Source organism: Chiroxiphia lanceolata, chromosome 6 (assembly GCF_009829145.1).
Source record: "Chiroxiphia lanceolata isolate bChiLan1 chromosome 6, bChiLan1.pri, whole genome shotgun sequence".
Taxonomy (NCBI): Eukaryota; Metazoa; Chordata; class Aves; order Passeriformes; family Pipridae; genus Chiroxiphia; species Chiroxiphia lanceolata.
In genome coordinates this window covers 43,584,642-43,602,002 of record NC_045642.1, presented here as the reverse complement: position 1 = coordinate 43,602,002, position 17,361 = coordinate 43,584,642, and the positions used below count along the sequence as shown (strand labels likewise).

The 17,361-nt window shown below is 39.6% G+C and overlaps 1 protein-coding gene across 26 annotated transcripts in view; it reads right to left on the bottom strand.

Annotated features, from left to right (window-relative positions):
• NRXN3 (neurexin 3) overlaps nt 1-17,361 on the bottom strand; it is a 1,006,081-nt gene that overhangs the window by 401,226 nt on the left and 587,494 nt on the right. The gene's annotated exons all lie outside the window — the stretch shown is intronic.

Below are 17,361 nucleotides of genomic sequence, written 5' to 3'. Positions count from 1 at the left end.
CCATGAGTTACTGAAAGGAGAAAATGTAAACAAAATCTAAGACTTGAAGTTAAAATGTTAGACACTTCCCTCTCTTCCAAAATCTCATCTGTAACACATCAGCAAAACAGATGGTGTAGGAGCACAAAAACATATTGAGAGACTGTCCTCCTCAGAGTGGTCCAAAGGTGATGATGATAATGCCTAGAGAGCATCTTTCACCAAGAAGGGGAAGAAGTAGTTTTTCCATTCAACAAAAGATGGAATTTAAGCAAAGAGAATGTGAAATGAGGAGGCCAGCATCAAACAGCAGAGGCTGAACTGAACTTACAAACAGATTTTCTAGATGTCAGGCTAGTACCCTCTCCCAGAAGGTGTGCTTAATAAAGCACTTAAAAGAAAAATCAGGAAACTGTTACACAGAAAAAACAACTTCACAGAACTGTGGAAAAAAGCCAGAAAGGATGCACTGGAACTTCCTTTTTCTAAATAATTAATGAGACTACTGCTGGCCCTTGTATATGCAAGAATATATGAATACCTGAAGAGAAACAAGCACAAACTGGCAGCACTGGTATAAGAAAAAGCCTCAAATACATCTGTCACTCCTACCTCTCCTTTATTGAGTGCAATATGTGGCTTCTAGCAAGACTTGCCAAAAACAAATAAATCACCAGGCCATGGGGTAACCATTGCACACTAGCCCAAATTCAAACTGTCTTTTTTTACCTGAGGAAGCATAGTTAGCATCACAATCATGCTGGCCAGGACTCTTCCATCATCACTTAGGCCCTTACATCCCAGAGAGTTAATTAGATTTCCTTCAGAGTCAGTGAGGGCATTTCCAAGGCTGAATTCACCTGGTGTCTTTTAGATGTCCATTTTAGAAAAAGGGGAGAGAGATACTAAGTTCACATCCTCCCATGCTGAACCTCCAAATTTGAAATGCATATCAGCAAACAGATAAATACACATCCTTTACTGAGCTTGACTCTTAGTCAAATAGATAAGAACAGAGGATTGAGACAGATTCACGTAAAATTCAGGTAGTAAGAGCTAAAATGAAAGGTTACAGGAAGTCCTCTGTAGGACTTCCCCTTCAAAGGGAAAGCTTGTGTGCCACAAAGACCAGCAATGGTAATATACTCCACTAGACGCATTCCCCTGTTTTGATGCATACTGCCAGGAGGAAAATGGTAAGACTCCATACTGTGCTCCACCAGGATGTTTGCTACAAAATTTAGCGTATACACAAGGTAGGTAATACAATAGGTCAACATAGAGACTGGTTATTAAGTTCAATTCTGCAGATGACTGCAAATCAAGACTAATTAACTAAAAGTTAAATGACTGCAAATCAAGACAAGAGATCATCAGAACTCCAGCACTCAGACTTCAGCCAGTATGTTTTAAGCCAGTATTTACTCTGATGGCAGGGGCTTAGTTTGGTAAAATGAGCTCTTTCTCATGAATTCAATGAAGACAAGGCTGTTAGCAGTGACTAATCAGAACAGTCTCTTAGGAAAAAGGAGAGCTTAATTACCTTAGTGCTCTACTCCCTGACTTTCCTAGACATACCACACACCGAAAAGATACGTGACAATGTGGGTGCCAGAGTTTATATCATCATAAGTTTGGGACATCCATACTAGTCATGAGTTTGATTCCTGTCTCCCTCTTTTCTGAAGTGCATTAGCTACTATGGAAACAGTATCATTAGAATGGGCAGGGATTTCTGACACCAAGATGAACCCCATGCTTATGTTAAACGATATATCTTCTACGCAGAGCTCTAGCTAAATCTAACCTTGGCACATTAACTAACCCAGGTCCCTCATACACAATCTGAAGTACATTTCTATACAAAGGAGGTAATTCACAAAAGCTTTGTATTTTTTTCCTACTCTTTCCCACTCTTGTCTGGTGGTGAACTTCTTGTACCCTATGTCATGAAAGCAGCAAACTGCACAACACATAGCTGCAATGACTGGCAATGTGATATTTAGTTAAGGTTGAGGAATACTTCCATGTTCCAGAAAGACTAGAATCCCTCTGCTGAATTACAACCACAATGTAATTAATTTAATTTTTTATGCTTCCTGAAATTCTCCTTTTGAAGATGCTGCAATAGATGCTGCCTCAGTTGTATCAAGAGACATACAGAGAAGCCAGAATTTTACATCCTCATGTTTAACGCTACTTACCAAAAGACTAAGACACAAACACGATGAAAACCTGTCTTTAAAAAAAAAAAAAGAAAGGCAGTTCTCTTTAATTAAGAGGCCTATCAAATCCCATAAGCTGACTGAAAATTTTTATAGGGGAACAATGAAACAAGAAATTCTCGGCTCAATCAAATCAATGGCTCATCTGTTTCTGTATCGAAACGTGACAACTGCCAAATGTTTCGAACAATTCCCTTTCTGCTACTGCCATTCCTTTCACTGCTATTGCACTATAACCTGCACTGTTATATTCCTCTATAACCTGCACTGTTATATTCCTCTATAACCTGCACTGTTATATTCCTCCCAATGCCAGTCTGCGATCACAGACAGGATGATCAATTTGGAAAAGCTTCAAATGCTCCAAAATATTTACCAGATTTTAGAACACCTGGAAAGCTATGAAATCATAATAAAAACAACAATTATAGTACATATTGCTTTTCCAACAGGAGTGTGCTTGTGATTTATTTAACTTCCCCAGTCTTCAGTAACTACAGAATAAATTCTGAGGTATTATAAGGAAAGCAACTGTCTGGATCTCTCATACAAGCCCAGAAGCGTTTGGAATACCTTTGCTTTAGCAACCAATCCTACACCATTGTGCAGACTCAACAGACTTGGAAAATCTCAGTGAAGCTTCTAAAACAGGAAGCTTGAAAAATGCAACTAATTGCATTGTCGTACTCAACCCTCAGAATATCATTTTTGCTCTTCTTGCAAGAAGCAGCAAATGCTGTCAGTATCTCATTGAAGAATATGTATGCCCTAGTTTACCAGTTAATTCTGAACAGCAACCTCCTGTGACTGAAGAAGAGTTTTTTCCCGCCTGAAATAGTATAGTTGAATTAGATATTAGTAATTCACCCATAGTAAATTAGACTTGATTGATTAAAGTCTACCACTCTGCAGAAATAAAATTAACTTGAAAACATCATGTGGCTATTAACTTTTAACAAACAGCAGTCAGAAAAGTCTGAATGTATAATAACACCTGAACTGCATACTGCAGTTGAGAAACAACTTGAGGACTTGGGCTCCCCCCTGCAATAAATGGTTGCAATGCTCCATGTTTGGAAAAATAAGGACAACTAACCACAGCAAAACAGGCGTGTGCATGCTTTGCTTTTTTCTTCTTAGCTAGAAAATTTCCAGTGATGCCTTTGAAATTGCTAGCAATCTGTCATTCTTTTACAAGGCTGTTCTGTCTACTATTTGTTGACAAGCAGAACCAAAAAGGAGTCTGAGTCTGGTGGGAGTCTTACACGTCTTAAGCCTTGCTGGAAGAACACCACTAACAAACTGGGGCTGTGAAGCCCAAAGCCCATGGCAGCTGCACAGCTCTCCCCTGAACACTAGTCAAGGCCAATGGCTGATTACTAAGAAGTAAAGTCCCCAAAGGACTGTACAAAGGTCAGAGGCACAGCATGCCTGTGCAGCTGTGACAGGTGGTTACTACAGCTCCATGTCCACACGAGCAATTCTCATTCACAATTCTCAGCAGATAATTTGTTTACCTGGGACAGGCACATACCTGTTTACCTGGAGGAAGCAATGATACATTCTTCAGGAGACTGGTGATCGAATTACAATGGTTTTCAACCTTTCAGTTTGTGCACACGCAGACATTTTTGAGCCTTTCTTGTAGATCTCTGTGAGGTGATTTTAAGCCAAATGACAATAGGCTTGCTTTACTTAGTTACTTTTTATATAGCTTAGATGTAGTCTGCCCACATCTATAAGTCAAGATGTAAAGGCATTCCAGTAGTTATTTTCCACACCCTACTATCAAATGCACCAACTTAAAATAAAAAGCCAGTTCATCAATCATTTTTTGCAATAGCGATCACTGCTGTGAGGACACTTCCATGTTCTGTTAACTTTAATTTCCAACATGAGAAAAATATGCCATCATGCTCTAGTATTTCCATTGCACTCAGTGGGGCTAAGACAATATTCTGATGCCTGGATGCTGCAGGTTGGCCTTTCAAGACATAATCCTGAATAACCATAGGATGAGTGAATCTACTTCTGCCTGCATCTCTCTGTATCCTATTGCCATGTGGTGCTCATAGGGTTGGGAAGAAAGTCTACAGAGATAATGGTTGCAATTTGCAAGGGCTTCTCTTTGTTTCACTGTCTGAGCTTGTTTGCTGAGGCAGCACTAATTGCAGAACAAGGCTTCAGCTCAAGGGGCCTCACAAGCAGAGATGCTTGCTCCTGAAGCTTAATTCCCTGATTCATGACCTTGGAACAGCAGGGACAGGGGAGAAGAGGGAACACGCATATGACAGTTGTTGCAGTGAAGATGGCAGAGTGGCCTGAGGGTTCAGGACACAGATCCTGTCCTCAGTTCTATTTTCTACTGGATGTCAGCTGTGGACAGTTCACAAAATCTTTCCTTGGACTTAAGATTGTCTCATAATGGTGATGATCAAATGCTTTGAGATATTTGGAAGACAGAAAATGCAAAAATGTTTTGTAGCATCTCATTATTAAATATAGGACTAGACAAACACCTCTGAATTTTGTTATTATTCAGATAGATAAATATAGAGCTGGTTGCATTGAGTCCCTTCTGTGTTTTCCTTCTGTGAATATTATAGCAAGTGACATGCAATGTGGAATGAGAAAAAAAAAAAAGAGGTAAAAAGAACAATTTTAAACTTGTATCAGAAACTGTTCAAAGAAAAAGATTTTTTGATTGTGTTAGCTCATTTGCATTTGAGACTTGACTCGTCTTACAGGAAAAACACAATGTGATTTTACAGCAAAAATAATAGCAATAAAAAAAACTAATTACAAAGTCCGCTGAACTCTCCTGTAGCCAAATCCCTGAGTAGCTTCCTCCTATGTGGCATCTGAAGAACCTTCTTTTCTCTTCAAGGATCTAGAGTTCTGCGTACAAGTATAAAAGTAATTCAAATCCCACCACGCTTTCACAGGTAACTAAAGATAGGGATGGTAGCAGGAGCCACTGCTAAGGTACTAACTGAACAGGAGAATCAAACTCCCAAATCTCAAAGAGAACAGTACTAATGAGGGAGATGAGTGGGACTAACTCTTCCCAGTGAAGGTAGGAGGTATTGTCTCTCCAAAAGGGCAAGCGAAGGACACTTTGTATGACTGATTTAGCCTTCCAGCTGCACAAACCCAGAACCACAGAGCCAACAGAAGGCCTTCCTGCCTGCCACCACAGTATGCAAAAGGCAGCTCCAGCACTGTTCTGCCAGCATGACCAAGGGGTCCCACACCCAAGAAAGTCCTGATGGGGTAGAAAAAGGCACAGAAGACTCCATCCCCAAACAAAAGCAGGTCAAACTTCCACATGCTGTTCTTCTGGTTTGGTTCTCTCCAGCTTCATCTATGCCTAGGACACATGGGTAAATCAGCAATCACATGGCACATGCCCCCTAACTTAATGAATTCTAAGTCCAGCACCTCAGTATCAGTGGTTCCTTAGGTTTTACTGCCTTCTAAAGATAGAGAAGAAGCTAAATTACCTCCCTATGCATCTAACAAAAAAAAAAAAAAAGGAAAAAGAAAATTCATGCAGCACATTTTGTCCTTCAGGCAATTAGCAGGGTCAGTCACAACAAGTAAAACATAAGAAAGGCTGATTTTTGGAGACTTGAGTTGAACCCCAAAATTGTGCACCTTGGAGGGAGGAACTTTGCTTACTTTTCTCACAAACAAGTTCAGTTTCCCCTACCAGGACTGATTGGAGAATTACACTCACTTCATAGTAAGCAGAAGTCAAATTTCAAAGGAGTTTTACATCAGTAGAGGCAGGTGAGGAGAGGTAAAGATGCTGAAGTGAGATATGTTCAAATAACACAGAAATAATGTCCAGTCTTACATCTTTTTTTTTTCTGATTTGCTATAAACCTTACAGAAACTAAAATAATAGCAATGGGAATCCAAAGAAAAGAGATTAGGAAAAGAGATACACAAGTACTAAACATTATGTGGTACACAGTAGCCACTATGATCAAGAGGTCAGAAAGACAGAAGGACTTCTGATTTTATTCCTGGACCTCCCACATCTTTGCCAGTTCATCTTCAGCAAGTCATTTATAAGTCTTCTGTACATCCTATTCATAGTTTATAAAAGGGACAAAAATACTTTGAGTTCTTCATACAAGAAGTGCTGTACATGACCAAAGTATTATAATTACTATTAATCCATAGGATTTGCATTTAAAAAAACCCCAAACAAATCCCAAGTCTTTCTTAGAAATAAGGGGTGTAAGACTGGGCTATGATCCTGGAAATGTTCATAATAAGATATTTCTGAGGATATTAATTTATGGATCACTTTTCTCCTATACAGCTGTTGATAGTTGAAGATTGATAGTCTTCACAGAAAAAAGAGAGCCCTGGCAGTAAGCTTCAAGAGCACCTGGCAAAAGAGCACAAATTGCAAGTGTTCCTGAAATGACAGCTTGTTCATTGGGTCACGTTGGCATCTCCCCATAACATCTCACAATTTTTAACTTTTTTTCACTGTATCCTATTTGATAGAAAGAATTCTTGTAAATACAAACAGAAGCACCTTTACAGCAGTTAGTACTCCCAAATTAAATAACTTCCCTCTTATTTACAAAGACAATGTATATTTTTATCTCCTACTGTTTCCGTTCTACAACTGCAACCAGGAAAAGTCTGTAGCCTAAACATGGTCCTGGCATCTGCTGCTGAAGAAAACCAATTCGTCCCTGATATCTGCAGTGACTACCAAATGGCTTTTGTTAAGCATCTTCCAATGTTTACATTATATAAAAATATATAATAATATTATATTATGCAATAACATAGCATACAATAATGTACCATATAAAAATATATAATTATGTTACATTAGAAATAAGAGTAATACTACTAACTTCTATTATGGCCTGAGAATCAATTGAAGATGTAACATTATTGCAGGATTTGCACTCAATGATCAATACTGAAGAAAATTTCAGACTCAGAGCTGCTTCCCACAAATAGATAGGATGTCATCTAGACAAGCACATTACACTTATGTATTCTCTAATAAACATATACCAGCAGTGGTACTGGACAAGTGTGGGCTTAGCAAACACACTGGACTGCTCTGGCCACACTGACTGCATGCTCAGAGCTCTTAATGCCAAACACATTGATCACTTTCTGTTCAACATAGATACTGCCTTCATCATTAGAGTTTCCAAGCATTTGAAGTGAAAGACTACTTTCCTCTGTTCTTATATTTTTCTTCTTAATGTAAGGATTTTTTTGAGATACTTGCTAAAGTAGCAATTTACCACAGTTTGAGTGTCCATTATTGTGAAGGTTAGCGTGTTGTGGCCACAGCAGTTTCCCTTGGTTGGAACTGTCACCATAATCTGTACTGGCCCTGTCTGTTGATCATCTCTGCCGGTCATCTCGCAACTTGATTTTAGAATAGCAGCTCTTTGGGAAAGCAACTACATCTGGAATATGTTTTACCCAGTGACTAGCATAAGGCAGATGCAATATAATTAAAGAAAAAATACTCAAAATTTAACAGAAGCACAAAGCTCTCCACTGGCCACCACAGTGAGCTTTAAAATCCTAAGCTGCCCAGCTTGATGCATGCCATAGGGGAATCCATTTCTCAATAATGAACTTCACATTTCAGTGTGAAGAGTTTTGGAGCAAACACTGCTGGTGTTTGCCCACCTAGAAGGTACTAGTCACTTCATTATATAAGGACCAAAGATAAAATTAGCTTGGGAACAATATGTAGCATCTTCTACAGCACAATGACTCACATTCACACAAGACTGTCAAGCTGGAACATAGTTATGGAGAGTATAAAAACAAGGCTGCAGTAAAAAGTACATCTTCAGATTCTTTTGCTGAGAAATGGAAAAAACTAAAGAGCTAGGGATGTACTAGTGCTCTCCAACCTACTGATTCCACAGGGCACAGAAAACCATGAACCATAGCAGATAGATAATACTACCTCCTTCCCTACACTTCGCAAATCACCAAACAGAAAGAATTCGCGGGAAAAATTGTTACAAAAGAAAGATTAAATATTCCTAAGAAAAATCTCAGGAGAACATACTCAGAAGGTGAAACCTCTTCCTGTCAGCTCGCACAGAGACTCCATGCTGCCTTATTCATACATTCCAGCTTAGCAGAGCCTGGAAAACATGGAATTCTGTACAGTTCTACCACTCAGAAGAAGTGTCTTGTTCTCACTGTGGTACACACAGAATTAGAGAGGTGAGTAGATAAGTCTGTCTGCAAACTGCAAACATCTGTTTTCCTCCCTCACTTCATCTTCTAATGAAGGAAGCAACATTGCTAATTCTCACTTCAGTGCATTCTCTGCCCAGATAACTGTTGCACAGCCTTGCTCATCAACTCATGAAACCAGAGGAAGGACAGACCATTTTTGGTTTCTAGTCTGGTATCAACTCAAGCCCACAACAACTCATTCATCAGAAAATGGTTCTTGAAACCATTGTTGGGTCCTAACTGATGTCAATGACTACAGCAAATATTGTCAGGAAGCACTTCACAACCACTGTCAACATCTCTCAGTGAATATGCTCAGAAGCAGTAACCCAACTACTGTGAAGAGCTGTTAAAATATGTGGCCTGATGCCAGCACCCGACTGCTGCCACCTCACAGCAGACCTGGCCAAAGCCCCTTCCTGACCACTGTTGATACCAGCCAGCCAGGTCACTTGTCCTTATTGGTGATAACATGAAAAAAAATCACAATGCAATTTTGCTTCCATAACAGCTAAACATAATCTCTGTAACTGCATCTCACAACCAGTAAGAACATTATTCTGTACCCCGGCCTAAGACAGCAGGGAATCACTGCAAGACATGGGAGTTACAGCACTGCGTACCAATGAACAAGAATTATCCAGCAGTTTTGTCCAAGTCTGAACAAGCAGCTAGTAAAAATACCACTACTGAGACATGGTGAATCTTACTGCCATGAGGTTTTCCCTCTGCCACATTCAGGTGAAGCTTCCTTTCTTAAGATTTCTCTTTTCCCTTGCTGTACTTTTTGCTATGATACGCTGTAAGCAACGCTTCTCACTCCTTGATTTCAAATAATTATCTCATCTTTACTTAGTCACAAATTAGTCAAGTTGCACATATTTAGTTTGTTCATTTAAATCCACATGCAACTGTTTGGCTCCCTTAGGAGATGTGAAAAGCAAAGAATGCCTTTAGTGAAAGGAGAAAATGACAGATTGTCCCTCAATGTGTGTGTGTGTATATATATATACACATACACTGTATGTTCTGGCACATGGTAGGGTGTATTTACTGTATGAGGCCATATGCTTGAAGAATTAGAACAGAGGAAAAAAGCCAGTTTCTGAATGTTGTATGTCTAGTTTACATATTGTCAAATAGATTCTAAATATATGGGAAACACAGTTCATGAGATTCATAAAACATAGGCAGTCATATATAAAGATAAGTGAGTGCTCAGGAGTCAGATTTACAAAGAAAGAAGGTGAAACACTTCTAATCTGTAGGAAGACATATCACTGCTTCTGCTGCTTCTGTCTTTTCAGCTTTTCAAAAAAAGCAAACCTCTCTTAAAAATCTGAGCATGTCAAATATGACAGAAGTATTTTCATAATCCGTGCATCATATGTGGATTTATTGGAGTAAGTTTCCACTTCCAGTGGTGGAATCACTTAGCACCCTAATATACCACATAATATATCACATAATAAGAATACATCTATAGTCAACTTGATGCTTTGTGTGCAAGTGTAAACACATTCAATGGATGAAAACACTGAAAGTTAAAAGCCTTTTTCAACCTGACAGAAAACAACATAACAAGAAGAATTAGCTGAATGGTGGAAAATGAAGTAAAATAAATTCTTGTGAGAAAATAGGACTCTAACTTCCAATGAGTTGGAATATGTAGCCTATGCTTGTAATCAGATCTAAATATTCAGAAACAGTAACCTACATCAATGCTTTCATATCCTTTGTTGCTTGTTGTTTTCTTGGGTTTGAGGCTTCTTTCACTCCTTTCTTATGTTATTATGAGGCAGAAATAGCCATGTTTTGTGACATTTCCTCCCTTCCACCAGAGTTTAAGCTAAAAGAGAAGAGACTAGTTCTTCGATAGCAACAGCCAAAGGCTATGGCCACAATTAATGCACTTGTGCACATTTGTCCATGTCAAGTATTGCCTTGTGAACTCATCATTAAACCAAAGACTTGGGACAAAGGGTGTCCTGGGGAAGTACTACACAGGAAATGGATCTCCTCTTTAGGTGTTTCAGGTGTATAGAGAATTAGACATCCTCTTTTCAACTTATGCAGTATTGTCTTTGGAACCTCCTAACACACTGAATTAAATAGCACCATTGTGAAATGACCAGCTCTCTGATTTTGCAAAGTTATTCTATTAATTAAACAGCTGTGAATAATTCACATTACTAGAGAACAATTAAATTCATTTTAGTCTAGCAAATTATGTCAATAAAGGACTTGATTGCACATCAAATTGTGATCTTCAAAAATGTCCCCAAACCACAGATGCTTTAATAAGTGAACTTAAAACCAATGATCTTCATAAAGAACAGATTAGCTCTGGTTCTTTCATGGAAGCCCATTCTTACATCATGATAGCACAAGGGATCAATTATACAATTTATTCCATTATACTTCAATTAACTGTTGCCTACAGAATCTCTCCAGTTTTGACAGGCCTCATTTCCCATTCCAGACTAGCCACTAAACCTTTGTGAAACCTAAAATATCTTCCCATTTCCATACCTCAGTTTCCCTTCCTTTCAAATATGAGGATGATGACATTTGTATCTACCTCAAAGGAATTCTGAGGTTTGATTCTCGGATGACTTGAAATCATCTGAGCTGTGATATGTGGGTAGAAACTATGAATTATTAGCAGATGATGCTGTTACAGTGACAACTCCTTACATTTTAAAATCTCACATTTTTGTGTGAAAGAAAAAAGAAACACCTCTTGGTTTCTACAGCAGACCTTAGATTGTGATTTTATTTTGACCTTCAAGATTCTTTTAGATTTATTGTGCAGAAAAAGAAGATTGAGAGCAAGGGCTGGAGAAGCATCTGAAAATCACAGAGAACCTCTTCTCAGTCTTTCTTCTTAATAGCCTCTTCCGACCTGCAGCACTGACCTCTATTAACCATCATTATGGCACTTTGCCCCACTGGTTAGGAAAGGTTTTCTCCTAGTATGCTGAGCAAGTACAGTCTCCAGCCAGCACAGGCAGGACTTGATGCATAATGGGAAACAAACAGCAAAAATGACAGGACAAAAAGGACTTTGACAGAGAAAGATTGATGTTGGCAAATGGAGAAGTGTCACAAAGCTGACCTCATGCTTGCCAAATTCCAAAGCCACATTTGTCATCTGTGGCACTTTCTCCCTGGTGCAAGCTGCTTGTCAGTGGGACTAGTTCAAGTGTTCAGCAGGTGAGGAGGTGTGGATGTGAAGAAGTGAAGACATCATTCTTCATTACTCACTTCAGAAAGGGGGAAAAGAAAATAAGAAAGTCAACCACAGTACAGTCTTGATTAATTACCAGGTTTGTCGGTGACAGTGAAAACCAAAGGAGGGTGAATTTTATTGCTATATACACACAGAGCAAATACAACTTCCCTGAGAACCATCGGTTCAATGAGGCAAGCATTAGCATCTGGATCACAAAGGCCTGCAGGCTGAAAACACAGACCAGCAAAGCCATCCAGCCCCTTTTTGCTCTGCATTGCTGCTCTAGGCCTCAGATCTTTCTGATGGGCAAATCTCAAGGACTGGCAGTAGCTTTGGCCTTCCCGTAACCAATACGTTGCATAGGCAGTTACAAATATGCATGTTGCATGTACAGACTGTGAGAACAATTCTGTTGTGTAAAACTGAAATGGTTGCAGAGGATTTAAATACTTCCAAAGTGCAAATCACATGAAATTGAGATTTTTCTTTTATCTTTCTGATATCTACCCTAATTGTAGATGAAGACTCCGTTTGAAAATCCTGCCTTTATTGCAAAAGTGGCCAATATCTGATCTCTCCTTGTATTCTATTGAAAATAATTTAGAGTGCAATTATGCTAGGAAAGCAGCTCAGTTAAAAAGCCATTATGGGTCTCATATCATGTACACTTAGTGTTCAAGAAAAAATGCTGCTTTTTCCTTCCCTAATTGCCAACCTTGTAAACTCAGCCTGTGATCTGAAGTTTGCACCCTTCCAGCTCATATATCATCTGAAATAAAGAATTCACTTTTGGACTTTGCAATCAATTCTATAAAAAGACGCAAGCCATGAAGAAGATATATCTTTCTTCTCTAAAAGTTCTGCTGACTTTATTTAAAGTGAAAAATACTTCAAATGAATCTTGATTTCTATGTCCTGCAGTTTTAATTCTGCATTCACAAAGGGTTAAAAATTGTGCCTATTATTATTTGAGCAAATGGGCTTAAGATCATATTCCAACAGGTTTCAATCACTGTGGTAGCTACTGGAAACCACTTGTCCCATGTTCATTAGTAGTAAAATTGCTTTCAACAGTGGTTGAGTGGGGATTAGACCAACTGATGACAATCATTGTTAAATTACAGGTCACTTTCCCAATACATACTAAGTATGAATCTTTGCAGTACCCAGAATAAATACTCTGACACAGAGGATCTGGACTGTGAACAATGTATTTACACAGTCCCTGAAAGAAGGAAGATTTTCTGAGCTTAAAAGGCAGGTATTCAAAGGTCCCAATAGATGTAGGAGTCTAAAAAAGCATACCCTCCAAAGTGGCCTCTCCTAATCTCCTCCCACCCTGTCATCTCCACCTGAGGAGTTAGGCACAAGGACATCCAAAAAGCAAACTATGCAAACATTCAGCACAACTAAGTTGGCAGTACTTCTGGGTGCACACAGGAGCAGAATAGGAGACCTCTTAGTAAAATTTCACCAGAAAAATGCAGATACATATGGTGCCCTAGGCAGCTATGCTGCCTAAACAGAGGTTTTGGTATTATTTAAGCTGCACTTTAAATCACAAAGTGCTTTTGTGAATACCGACCACAACTTTTTGCCACTGAGATTTCCTACCAGCCTGTTAGCAGAGTATTTCACACCCTTCAATGTATGTATCCTCACAAAATATGAAGGACACAACTAAGCCCTACAGTATGACCAGAAAAGAAAGAAGCAGATGGAGGAGCATCTTTCAGAAAGCCATGAACCAGCTGTATCCAAGCTGTATCAGAGTCAGAAGCAGCACATCTGGAAAGTACTGTGTCCCTGATAAGAGGCAGATATCAACAGCTATATATGGATAACACAATATTGCTGTGAGAAGAACAACATATATCTCTGCATGGATCTGTTCTACACATTACAGTGACACCACTCATGTGGAACTGGGCCAATGCACCCTGCACCGTGCAGCACTGAAAGGCCAGTCACTGCACAAGGTCACTTTACTCCTCTACACAAAGTATGGGAAATATGAAAAACCTAAACTCCTAAAAATGGCATCACTTTCATCTCCCTTCTCCCCCTGCCCTGATTATCATGTTAAAAATGGTCCCATCTCTTCAAAACATAAACACTGTCACCTTCAAAGCACACGTGTTTTCTCAGTAAAAATGAGTCACTTTCTAAGTAAAGGTAAACTCTCTTCAGAAGCTTTGTACATCTTTTCATGAAAACCTGCAATACTTGTTTTATCAGGGTTTCTCACGAAGCAGGTGGAGCAAAATCCAGAGAAGGAAAAGTGTAAAGATTTGTGCCTTTTAAATTTCTTTTAATTTCGCCTTCTTCTAAATTGCAGCTCACCATGCAGAAAATATATACTACTACTAGGGCCTGTCTTTTCCTTGACACACTTTATTCATTGATCCCACATAATGAAAGCCAACTTGAAAGAGTGTTCTACTTTGCATCCGTTTTTCACGTTCACTGGCTCTCAGCATCCCTCACTGCAGCTGGTGCCTCAGTACAGCTCCACAGATCTGTCCCCTCCCCCCATCATTTCCACTCTGAAAACACCCAAATCTGCTCTCAAGCAAAGAAAAAGAAATGTACCTCCAAATGCCTAATGGTCTTTCCCCTTCACCCCTTCTTGCTTCCAGGTAAGCCTCCAAGTTATAGCCACTATCCTTCTTCCTGGCCTGACAATGAAGCCTGACAACGCTTTCGCTCAATCATCTTAAGCTGTCAGTCATTATGAGTGACATGCCAACTCACAGCTTGAACATATTACACCCACAGGAATCCCACCACTGTCTAGGCTACACAGTGATAGCTTCTGACCAAATGCTCTAAACCAGGCCTGGGCAAAGGGTCTGAGGCAGAAGAGCACAACAGATGTGCCACCACCAGGTTGGCACTCTCCTATACCCTATGGCCATCTCATAGCTCCACAGCAACAGCAGGGATGAGATTTAGATCACAAGACTGCTGAGACAGAAACTGTATATTTTATTATGTGCAAATTTAACACACTGTATGACACATCTTTATCTTTGTGCCTGAACTAATAGAGAATCTCCATCAACAGAGAGAAGCTATGACACAGCTGAGAGACTCTGATTCAAGCTGCTAAAGGAACCCAGATACAAACGTACAGTTCATCAGACAAGGAAAGACCTTCCTACCTCTTGTCCCAGTGCTCAAACCAACTGTTTTAAATGTTGGAAAACACTTTTAGTTCTTCCCTATTATTCTTCCATATTTGCAGCTAATAATACAGTCACTATTGAAAGTGGGAAGTGAAAATTGCCTAAGAAACTAAAAACACTATGTTGTTTCAATAGCCCAAACATGAACCAGAAATACCAGAAAAGGTACAAGAAAGACCTTCCACTTTAAAAATCTACTGAGTACCTAGATGATAGTGGTAAACTGACACAAAAAGGTAAAGAAGTTCTAAATAAATGATCAGGGGATATTATTCTTAGTCCTGGAACTTAAACAGGATGATGCCTCCATACCATGGTGTCCTGTGACTCTTCCATGCCGAGCAGGCATAAACTCTCAGTGCTCTTTGCACTGGGTGAAAAACTCCAGGGAACATAGCCTGAAAGCGAAATGCATCCCCTACGTTCAATACCCACAAAAGCAACATCAAAGTCTTGTCATTTAATGTGTTCTCAGATGTTTATCCCCACTCTGCTTAGGCCGCTAAAAAGTATGGATCAGATGCTTAATGTTTTTAACAGCCACCTAACACTAGAATCAATACTGCCAAACACCATGGGTTGTCTCTCATTAATGCTCTTACATCAGTGATGCCCCTGATTTAACATACTTTTAATGGCTTTGAACATTTGATCTATACACTTCACTTGCCTAAACAGAAAGAAACAAACATCTCTTGACACACTGTAAGAAATGTGTATGGGCTATGAAACTAGAGAAAAAGCACAGTATAAATACTGGGGCAGCTGCTGCACACCACAGTCATGCTCATCACTCATCACTGGCCTTAGCTCTTTAATTAACAGACAAAATTTCACCATTCCAGCAGATAAGTTGTAGTGACAGTTAGGAAATGCATGGTGCTCTTGCAGAAAGCAGAGAATGAGAAAGAAAGCAAGGAAGAGAGCAACTTTTGTGGGTTTTCTCATGTTTAAGGAGTAGTTTGGAGTGCTATAAATGTGTAGAGTTCTGATTTTTCATCTTTGGGGATTGTGCTACAAAGGTTTGGACTTGTCTTCTTTAGGGTTTGTGCAAAATCCACTCCACTCCTGTCCTCCAGTCCTAATGCTGTATCCCACAGTGTGGAAGTATTTCTGTTAGACATCACAGGGTGGTAAACTACATAGGATACTCAGAAGCCTCCTGTGATAAGCTCATGGTGTGACTACATAAGACAAGCACCCATGGGCAGATGGATTGTCCCACTGTAAACACTAAAAGGGATCCACAGAAAAAACAACATCCCCCTCAGATTCAGCCCCTTCAGAACTATTCAGTAGCTGTTGTTTATATTCTCTACAGGTATCTGCATGTGTATATATTAATAGATATATATCCACACACACAAAGATATATACTCTCTACTCAACAACTTCCAGAAACTAATTACAGCCTTGACAGGGTGGGTCTTGCATCCTGATAAATTGCATTGCCACAACCCATATATAATCCACAGAAATGTATCTTCAGATTCCTATGCTTGTGGTCACAGCTCAGTGAAAAGCACTCTCTCCTGAAGGATGACAAACAGCATCCTCACATTTTTTTAGAGTTTTGCTCTTATGACTGCATCCTAGCAGCTTATCATGTTTTTCCACAGCTGGGGTCTCCAAGGAAATTCCTTAGCACCTGGTTACTGCTGGATTTTAGATTTCACTGTGATAGAGACCAGCTCTGCACTTCCACAGGGGCTCTGCTCTCTGCCTTAATATGCAGCACAAACATTGCTCTATGGAACTCAGGAGGGCAGATGACAATACATTGCTCTCCCTGCAGCTTGGCCTACCCATCACCTTACCTTAGCTCGATAATTTTGTTCTGGGCTTACTGTGGCTGCCTCTATATAAATACATCTTCTACCTTCCACCTTTGCTTCAGGCACTATTCAGACGACATAATATTCCCTTCCCTGTGGAATATGGGGGGACAGGAATGTGGCAGCTCCTTGTCTCTAGGAGAATTGTGCATCACGCTCAGAAATCACACGGGGATTTGTCCTAACTTATTATCATCTGTAACTCAGCTGATACTTCTGTTCAGTCTTTGATTCTGCCAGCCTCATTTGTTTCCACTACACGGACACGTGCATATCTACCTCTCCCTCAAGAAAAGAAGAATACAAGAAAGAGGTGGTAGAGAGGAAGAGGAGGAAGGCAGCGCACGTATTTTCTGTAATAGCATGAGGAAGATGTGCGGGGGATGGAGTAGGGCTAGAGCTATCATCCAGTAATCACAGCTCAGGGAGAAAAGCTTGCACTGCAAGGCGTGAAACATCTTTGGAATGTGATTTTTACTTGATAACCAGATTGTCTTTTATATTCTCTTCCTTTCCACAGTTTTCTCTTGCCAACCTATAGCACATAAGAGTATTTTCCTTCTATTACTAAAGGGGAGTTTATCTCCTGTTCTTGCAATGAAATAAAACACATAAATAAACACATTAAAAAAAAAAACTCACAA